The sequence below is a fragment of the Alexandromys fortis genome, unplaced genomic scaffold (assembly GCF_014885135.2).
Source record: "Alexandromys fortis isolate MF-2015 unplaced genomic scaffold, M_Fortis_MF-2015_v1.1 scaffold_358, whole genome shotgun sequence".
In the NCBI taxonomy this organism is placed as follows: domain Eukaryota; kingdom Metazoa; phylum Chordata; class Mammalia; order Rodentia; family Cricetidae; genus Alexandromys; species Alexandromys fortis.
The window spans coordinates 166,355-175,568 of NW_026068229.1; the positions used below are offsets into that span (position 1 = coordinate 166,355).

At 43.3% G+C, this 9,214-nt stretch overlaps 1 long non-coding RNA gene across 1 annotated transcript in view; it reads left to right on the forward strand.

Annotated features, from left to right (window-relative positions):
- LOC126493711 (uncharacterized) overlaps nucleotides 1-9,214 on the forward strand; it is a 255,197-nt gene that overhangs the window by 37,604 nt on the left and 208,379 nt on the right. The window contains exon 3 of the long non-coding RNA XR_007589859.1: nucleotides 5,038-5,201. This is a non-coding gene — a long non-coding RNA (uncharacterized lncRNA). The remainder of the gene's footprint in view (nucleotides 1-5,037; nucleotides 5,202-9,214) is intronic.

Consider the following 9,214-nt stretch of genomic DNA (forward strand, 5'->3'; position numbering starts at 1 on the left):
GGGAGCATCATGGCGACTCACTCACTCAGCTTCTTTTTCCCAGCATTCTCCTCTGTCTACTCCGCCTACCTAATTTTCTGTCCTATGAGGGTCGAGGCAGTTTCTTTATTATTAACCAATGAAATCAACAGATAAGATACAAGACCCACCTCCATCAAACTCACCCTCTGATTGGTATTGCTGGGGCAGAACTCTTTGAACCATTCTTTGCTGGTGCCTGCTTTCCTGTTGGGATCTGCTAGAAGTAGAGAGAGACTGTTTGATGTTGCCACTAGCATCACCCTAGCAATTCAGTTTTATCTGTGTGTTCAAAATATTGTCTTGGGCACAAAATTTAAGACAGTTACTCATGTACTTGGAGAGGATGAGAGAGTTCTGTATTTTTGTCTCCTGTCATATTAACAAGATGCTAAGTTTCATTGTAGTCTTTTCTAAAATATATTTTTGTGGCTGTATTAGTCAGGGTTTTCTAGAGTTGCAGAACTTATGGAATGAATCTCTCTATCTATATGTAAATATATATACATCTATATATGGGGATACACACGCACACGGGATTTATTGGCATGACTATAGGCTGCAGCCCAGCTAGCACAACAATGGCCAGCTGTGAACAGAAAATCCAAAAATCTAGTGGCTGCTCAGTCCACAAGGTTGGCTGTCTCAGCTGATCTTCTGTAGGTGCTGGGATCCTGAAGAAGTAGGCTCCAATGTCAGTGAAGGAATGGATGTGCTAGCAAGGCAAGGGCAAGCAGGCAAAGGGCAAAAGTTTAGTTATTCTAGGTCCTTATACAGACTTCTAGCAGAAGATACCCAGATAAGCCTCTCTGTCAACACAGCAATCCAAATCAGACAAAATCAAATCAAACTGGATAGAGTCCAGTATAATGTATAGAACACTCCCAGATGATTTTGAAGTCCCCCCCCCCAGAAAGGAGATGGGGGAGAGCCCGAAAAACCACATGTCTCTTTTCTGGGGGAGGCAGTTTAAATACCCTGTGGGAGTGGTCTTGAGCATCTCTGGGGGAGGGGTCATTGTTGGGAGCAGTGATCCTGAATTTCTTATAAACAACTTGTTTCCCCCTGATCTGAGTGCCTACAGCTGCTCTGAGAATGAGATGCTCAGGAGTTCCTGATGGCAGGAGAGTGGTTTCTGGTGTGTTTGGCTTGGGGCATGGCTATCCCTGAACACAATAAAGGGAACATTCTTGGGGCATTCCTGTTTCAAGGATGACCCATGTCTGTCTCTCTGTCTCTGTGTGTTTGTGTGGTTCAGTCTCCAGCCCCTTGCCCGGCTCATGAACCGTATGGTGGTGCATAGAGCACAGATGGGCGTCATGTGCCGCAGGTCATCACTGGGTGGGCTTTCTGAGATGCTGCAGGGTCTGGAGAGAGATGGGGTTTGAGGTGGAACTTCCACCAGAACAGGTATGGCCTAGAATAAAGTTATGTCTTCCTGCCTCAAGATTTGGAATAAAGGAATGTATCTTCCACCTTAAGATCCAGATCAAAGGCGTGTGTCTTCCCACCTCAAGATCCAAATTAAGGTGTGTGGCTTCCAGCCTCAAAGGTCCAGACTAGAAGTAGATCCACTCACTTCAAACCAAGCAGAAAATCTCTCACAGGTGTGCCCTCCATATCGGGATTGTAGTTTATTTCAGATACAGTGAAGTGGATGACCAAGAACAGCCATCACAGAGATCATGGTCATACTGTTGAATAATTATGCATTTATGTTCATTTGATGTTATAAGTATCCTGGGGTACTATTAAATATTTATATGAAAATATTAAAAGTATTCTGAGTATCTTTTTTTTGTTTATTCAAAACAGGGTTTCTTTTCTTTTTAAATTTATTTATTTATTAAAGATTTCTGTCTCTTCCCCACCGCCGCCTCCCCTTTCCCTCCTCCTCCCCCAATCAAGTCCCCCTCCCTCGTCAGCCCAAAAAGCAATCAGGGTTCACTGCCCTGTGGGAAGTCCAAGGACCACCCACCTCCATCCAGGTCTAGTAAGGTGAGCATCCACGAAACTGCCTAGGCTCCCACGAAACCAATAGGTCCAGTAGAATCAAAAACCCGTTGCCATTGTTCTTGAGGTCTCAGTAGTCCTCCTTGTCCGCTATGTTCAGCGAGACCAGTTTTGACCCAGGCTTTTTCAGACCCAGGCCAGCTGGCCTTGGTAAGTTCCTGATAGAACATCCCCATTGTCTCAGTGTGTGGGTGCACCCCTCGCGGTCCTGAGTTCCTTGCTAGTGCTCTCTCTCCTTCTGCTCCTGATTTGGACCTTGAGATTTCAGTCCGGTGCTCCAATGTGGGTCTCTAAAACAGGGTTTCTCTGTGTAGCTTTGGAGCCTATCCTGGCACCCTTTTCAATTCCCGCAAGTCTGTGAGGTGAGCGGGACACGTGTATTTATATTACAGACAGGCAACTGTTTACTTGAGAGTGTCACTGGGCTTCCCATGCCTGGATCCCACCTCTACGTCCAAGGGAGCCAGCACAGACCACGTGTGTCAACCGCGTGGTCTCAAACTCAGTCATCTTTGTAGATGGTGGCAAAAGAGGCTAAACCTGGTGCTTAAATGCATTTTATACTAGATAGCAAAAATCAGAACTCACAGTTCAAATTACAACTCATCACGGCAGGGAAGCAGAGAGATAGGGAATTTGAAGCAGCTATTCGCATTATGCCCACAGTCAGAAGTACCCAGAAACAAACACATCCACTCAAGCGCTCTGTTTGCTCCCTCCACTTTTCGACAGTTCAGAACCCCCTGCCTGGGGTAGGTCTTCCCATCTCAGTTCACACGACTAAGATAACCCTACAGACATTCCCAGAGTCTAATCTGAACCTAGACAGTCCCTCACAGGTGTGCTCAGATTTGCATCCTGGTGTCTATAGTCGACCATCAGTACTAACTAACCACGACAGCAATTTTTTTTTTTTTTTAGATTGAGAACCTGCTATACAGCAACTGACTCAATGAACATCAGAGATCAGAGTCTGGCTTTAATGGCTAATGACTAAGCCCTTCATCATACCACTCTGCCTCATTCATCAGAAAATGGAATTATGCTGTGTAGACTTTCCTACATAGCAGCTGAGAGGAGAGGGGTGCTCAGGGAGGCTTCTAGAAGGTCAGACATGAATTTAGCCTGAGATGATGAGTGAGCCCTGGCAAGGAAAGCAGAATACAAGGGGTAGGGTAGTGATATTTTGTTTGTGTTTTAACAAATAAAGCTTCCCTGAAGGTCAGAGTGCAGAGCTAAGCCACTAGAGGCCAAATGGTGGTGGATCACACCTTTAATCCCAGTATTTGGGAATACTACACCCTTAATCCCAGCAGTGGGGAGGTGGAGACAGGCAGGGATATGGCTAGGCAGAGAGAGGAATATAAGGCGGCTGGGGTGAGGGGAGACAGAAGCTCAGAAACAGTCCGAGAGTTGTGGAGACAGTTGAAGTCTGAGGCTGCAGTCAGTCAGAGGACACAGTCTGAGCACAGGACTGTCCTTTTGGTCTGAGCTTGGCTAGAGGTTAAAGGTCTCTCTAGTGGCAGGCCGCACTGCTTCTCTGTTCTCTCAGCTTTCACCCCCTAATATCTGACTCCAGGCTTTATTTATTAAGACCATATAGAATTCGTGTACGGGTGGGAGTGGGAGCAGAGGAGAGCAAAGATGGAAGGAGTGTGGGGGCAATGGAACCCTCCCTCACAAGTGCGAACAGGAAGAATAAGACGATTGCAAAAAGCCGTGGTGCCCAGTGCCTGCAGCATGGCCTGTGTGTTAGACGGTGAGGCAAGCCAGACAACTGCGGCCCTTTCTGTGGGCCTCATAATTGATAAATCAGTTAAAATGTTCAGCATTCATACACTGGAAACTGTCTGCCCCAGGCTGCATTTCATACCTGTGTTGATTTTCCAGTTTATTCTTGAGCATCTGTCCTTTCCCAGTTCTCTGTTCTTTGAAATTATCACCCTGGATTAGACCAGGAGTCTTACAGGCTAGGATGAAATCCCTCAGTAATTCACCTGATCATATCTGTAGTATTGTTCTTTGCGGGGAGGAGTCACATTTCAGTCCCAGCTCGAAGGCATCTTGTGCACTAAGAATCTCAAGTTCAAGACCCTTTGTGTAATGCCAACAAGGAAATAGGTTGTAGGAAGCTAATACCTTGGCAAAAGTGCAGACAAGGCCTTTTCCCTCGCCTACTTCTGTAAAGTGACAGCCTGACAGAAAAGTTTGATTCCAAAGTGCCTTTAATGTTTAATCTTTTGGTTTGTAAATAATTAACCAAACAAAAGCCCAGGTAAATCAAATAGAAACCCCTGCCCAGTGTATTGTGTGCCTAGAATGCGCCACTATGTGCTTGTTTAATATTGCATATGGCGGAACTCTCCACAGATTTCCTGTTACTTATAAAATTTTTGCTGTACAGATAATTTTAAAAGTTAAATTATATGCACATGTACAATTATGTAGTATATGGAATCTACAAATAAATAACTACATGTACTGGATAGATTCTTTGGCCTGCAAGTAGCAGAAGCTGTAACTTAACTAAGTCAAACAAAAAGAGAATTATCTCACCAGCAAGCCGGAAGGAAAGTAGTCTGTGGGCTTAAAAAACTAATGGTTTATTAATGACATCATAGCCTATACCCATTCTGCTGTTCCATTATGCCACTGGTGGCATCAGGCTTTGGGCAAAGGTTGATTCCCTTTACTATTTTAATTAATTAATTTAGTCTTACAAAACCTTTATATAAAACTATTTTTTTTAAGAAAAATCTCTGCAAAGTTTATTCTTGTAGTCTAGTGGACTATGGCTGGAAGCCTGAGTGGTTTAGTGCTAATGCAGATGGCTGAATGTGAGAACTGGAAGAGTCTCATAGATATTCTGGTCCTCAGCTCATGTGATGGAGTTAGAGAGGAAAGTCTAGACAAGTTTGGCTTAGGTCAAATCGAGTCAATGGAAGATCCAGAAATAGAACCATCTCTCAGCTTTCTTAACTACCAGGATCATCTTGTTAACCCTAGGCTCCTCCACGTTGCCAAGATGAAGAAGGAGGAATGTGACTTGACATCTCTGAGAGTCACAGGGTATGCCCTCATACCCTGGAGCTCCGGTTCACCTGGAAATCAGCTTTCGTGTGTGAAGCAGACGTTGTGTGGACACCGCCTCATTTCAAAACTCCAACAAGGTACATTTGCATTACATTATCTCAGAGATGCTAACACTGAGAATGCAAAGTGGCCACGGATGATGATTATTTAAATAAATGAGCCGGTTTAATAGATCAGGCATACACCCTAGCAGCGGAGGCGATGCGTCTTTGTAATCATTCTGCATTGTTTCAGCTGGCTGTGAGAGAACTGCCAAGTAACTGGAGGAATTAGACTCCATGAATTATGCATTGGGCTTGGTTTAACACTCTCATTACTTACAGTGCTCCAGGTTAGCTTGTGTGTGGCTATTTGCTTTAATAGGGATGGGAATAATGAGTTGGCAGTGGGTCTGTTCGTATTAGTGTCTGTTATTCTTTGCTGAAATAAAACCCAAGGTGTTTGCAGAAATACACCCCTTTAAGAATAGTCATAGCTGAGAATTATTTCATCCCATACTTTAGCCTAAAAACTTTATTTGTATGAAATATTTTATCCTTTAACAATTATGATTTATACAAAGGAGATCTAATCTATTCATATTTAAAGTATCACTGTTTGTTGGTCAAAAAAATATGGTGGTACTAGGAAAGTCTTTCTAAGCTTTTATTTTTGCTGCTGAAGCATACATGGCCAGCCTGTATATGGTGGTTCTGTTGTACTCTTCCGTATTGGGTTTCATGGTCTAAGTTGGTGAGGATGACTGACCAGGTCTCTTATGAGGACACCAGATCTCATTACAGATGGCTGTGAGCCACCATGTGGTTGCTGGGAATTGAACATGGGACCTTTGGAAGAGCAGACAGTGCTCTTTCTTAACTGCTGAGCCATCTCTCCAGCCCAGCTTAGTATAAGGAAATTTTAAAAAGTTTTTATGGGACAAACTAGAGCTAGTAATATTGAAGTCTTCATTTTAACCACTATGACAAAATATTTAGCATAATTAACTTAAAAGGAGAAAAGTTTTTAGGGATTTCAGTGCACGGTCCCTTGGCCCTGTGGTGGCTTGGGTCATGATGGCAGGAGTATGTGGTGCAAGAAAACATTCTGTTCATGACAGGAAACCGAGTAAGCAAGAGAGACAGGAAGTGACCTGGCTCTCAAGCCCCAGCGGGGACAAGAGTCCAAGACCTTAGCTCCTTTTTACGAGACCCCTCACCTCCCAAAGGTTCTGTCACTTGCCGCGGACTGACTGCCAAACCTCTAGTGCTCTTGTCTTTGTGATACAGTTCAGACTGTTCAGAACAGGAGGTATTCAGTATTTATTTTGTTATTAAACAGGGTCTCACTGTAGAGCTCTGGCTGACCTAGAACTTGATACATAGAGCGAAGGCAGTGAAGTATGGGTAGGGAGAGTAGCTCTTCACAAGCAAGCAAAATGCGTGGGCTGTGTCTCATGTCTTCAGGATCATGAACGCTAGCTGCAAATGAGGCAGGAAGCAAACACTTTCAAACCAGCCTTCATTCCTTCTTTCTTTCCTTCTTCCTTCCTTCCTTTCTTTTTTCTTAGTTGTGCTATGCAGTTGTTCTAGAACTTTCTACATAACCCAGACAGGCCTTCAACTTCTTGTACATTTGTCTCTGTCACCCAAGTGCTAGGATTATAGCTATGTACTGGACTACAAACCATTCCCACATTTTTGTTTCTGCTAAAATATTTTGGAGAAACTTACAAAAGACTAGCGAAGGTGGCTGAACCTCTTTGATTTATTCTTTCAAGCACGGAGAGCAACCTTGCTCACTACAATTCTGAACTTAGCACACCCACGCATCTACAAACTTTCCACCCCAGCTTGCATCTTATGACCTTGCTCTGAGGATGCTCAGAAGTGCTTTCTTCTTTCTTTGTCTTTCCTTTTTCTATGTAGCCCAGGTTTGTCTAAAATTAACCACTTGTAGTATCTGCCTATCTTCTCTTTTTTTGATCCCTGAGTTCAGTGTGTCCAGAAATGTGCCAACTATATCCCCCCTTTAAACTCTGACCTTAAACTGAAGCATGCTCAGACATGTACTCATCCATATATGTGCTTTCCTGCATGAATATGTGTAGGTTTACCAAGTAAAAATCCAGGGAGACTGTTTTTTGTTTGTTTTAATGGTGAGCCCAATGCTTTCTTTGCCTGCCGATGGGCAAATGTCTCTATTCTTCTATCTTCTGGCCCTACTCAATTGCTGTGGGACAACAATTTTACCCTGTAAAGATTTGTTTCTTGTACTTGTTTAATAAAATGCCGATTGGCCAGTAGCCAGGCAGGAAGTATAGGTGGGATGACCAGGCAGGAAGTAGAGGCAGGGCAATGAGAACAGGAAAATTCTGGAAAGAGAAAAGCTCAGTCTGCAGTCGTAACCCAGACACAGACAAAGCTAGACACAGAGCAAGAAAGATGTGACTGCCTCGCCGAAAAAGGTACCAAGTCATGTGGTTAATACAGTCAAGAATTATGGGCTACTATAAGTTGTAAGAGTTAATAAGAAGCCTGAGCTACTAGGCCAACCAGTTTATGATTAATATAGACCTCTGTGTGTTTACTTGGGACTAAACGGCTGTGGGACCTGGTGAAACAGAAACCTCAGGCAACACTCAATGGCTTCACACTCATTAGGAGGAAAACCTATTGCATTCAGTTGTAATCCTATAAACACCAACTACTGTAAGTCTCAATGTTACTTTGGATTTTGAATAATATATGGCAGTTTTGTTTTTCTTCCTTAAAGGCACAGTTGAATGTGATTAAAGAGGCTTTGAAAACTTTCAGAATTTTCCTCTGAACATGATAATGGTTTACTCTTTTACTACTTAGTGAATTTATATTACTTCACAGAATTAACGAAAATAAAACCTACATTTTTTTTGGGGGGGTAGGACTTAATAGAGAGATTTTTGTGACTGAAAAGATAGCATAATTAATAGTTTTTTATAACTGAAAATTCAGGAATGAATTTCATGTTGTTTCTTTATTCATTAAAAATTGGAAGTCTAGCCAGAAAGTGGTGTCACACATTTATATATATATTGGTTTTTCGAGACAGGGTTTCTCTGTAGCTTTGGTGCCTGTCCCGGAACTAGTTCTTGTAGACCAGGCTGGCCTCGAACTCCCAGAGATCTGCCTGTCTCTGCCTCCCGAGTGCTGGGATTAAAGGCGTGCGCCACCACCGCCCGGCATGTCACACATTTTTAATCCCAGCACTTAGGAGGCAGGGGCAGGTGTTGAAATAGGAGCGGCGGGGCTGCGTCCCCAACACCCCGGCCGCTTGGCTAGCTTATGCCCGAAATAACAGCACACAAACTGTATTCATTTAAAGAACTGCTTGGCCCATGAACTCTAGCCCTTACAGGCTAATTCTCGCACCTGGTCTAGCCCATTTCTAATGATGTTTGTAAGCACCCCAAGGTGCGCTTACCGGAAAGATTCTAGCCTAAGTCCATCGTGGGTTGCAGCTGCCTGGGAGAGCTGAGCATGGCGTCTCTGCTCCATCAGAGCTGTCCAGTCTCTCCGGAAGCAGAGCAGAGTCTGACCTCACTTCCTCTTCCGCCCAGAATTCTATTCTGTTTCCTCCTCCCACCTATGCTCTAAGCTAAGGGCCAGCCAAGCAGTTTCTTTTATTGCTCAGCCAATGAAATCAACAGATTGATATATGACACTCCCACATCACTTCCCCTTTTTCTGTTTAAACAAAGAAAGAAGGCTTTAACTTAATATAGCAAAATTACATATAACAAAACAGTTATCAAGTAACAATTACAATAATCTATAGCATAACTAAGGAAAACTATAACTATAGCTAACTATTCTTTCTTAACTCCATCAAAGAGTCCAGAAAGATACAATATTACCTAAACAAATAAGAAATAAGCAAACTCTCAAACTCTAGAAATGACAGAGACATCTCACTGCCTGGACAGTCACCCAAAGTTCCTCTGTACCGTTGGGGCATCCATCTTCAGCCTAGAGGCCCATAGTTTCCAGCAGACATTTCCACAAAGCAGGAACTTTCAAAGGCAGTCACTATCTGCTTGTCCTGAAGAATGTCTTGCAGACTCTTTCATGAA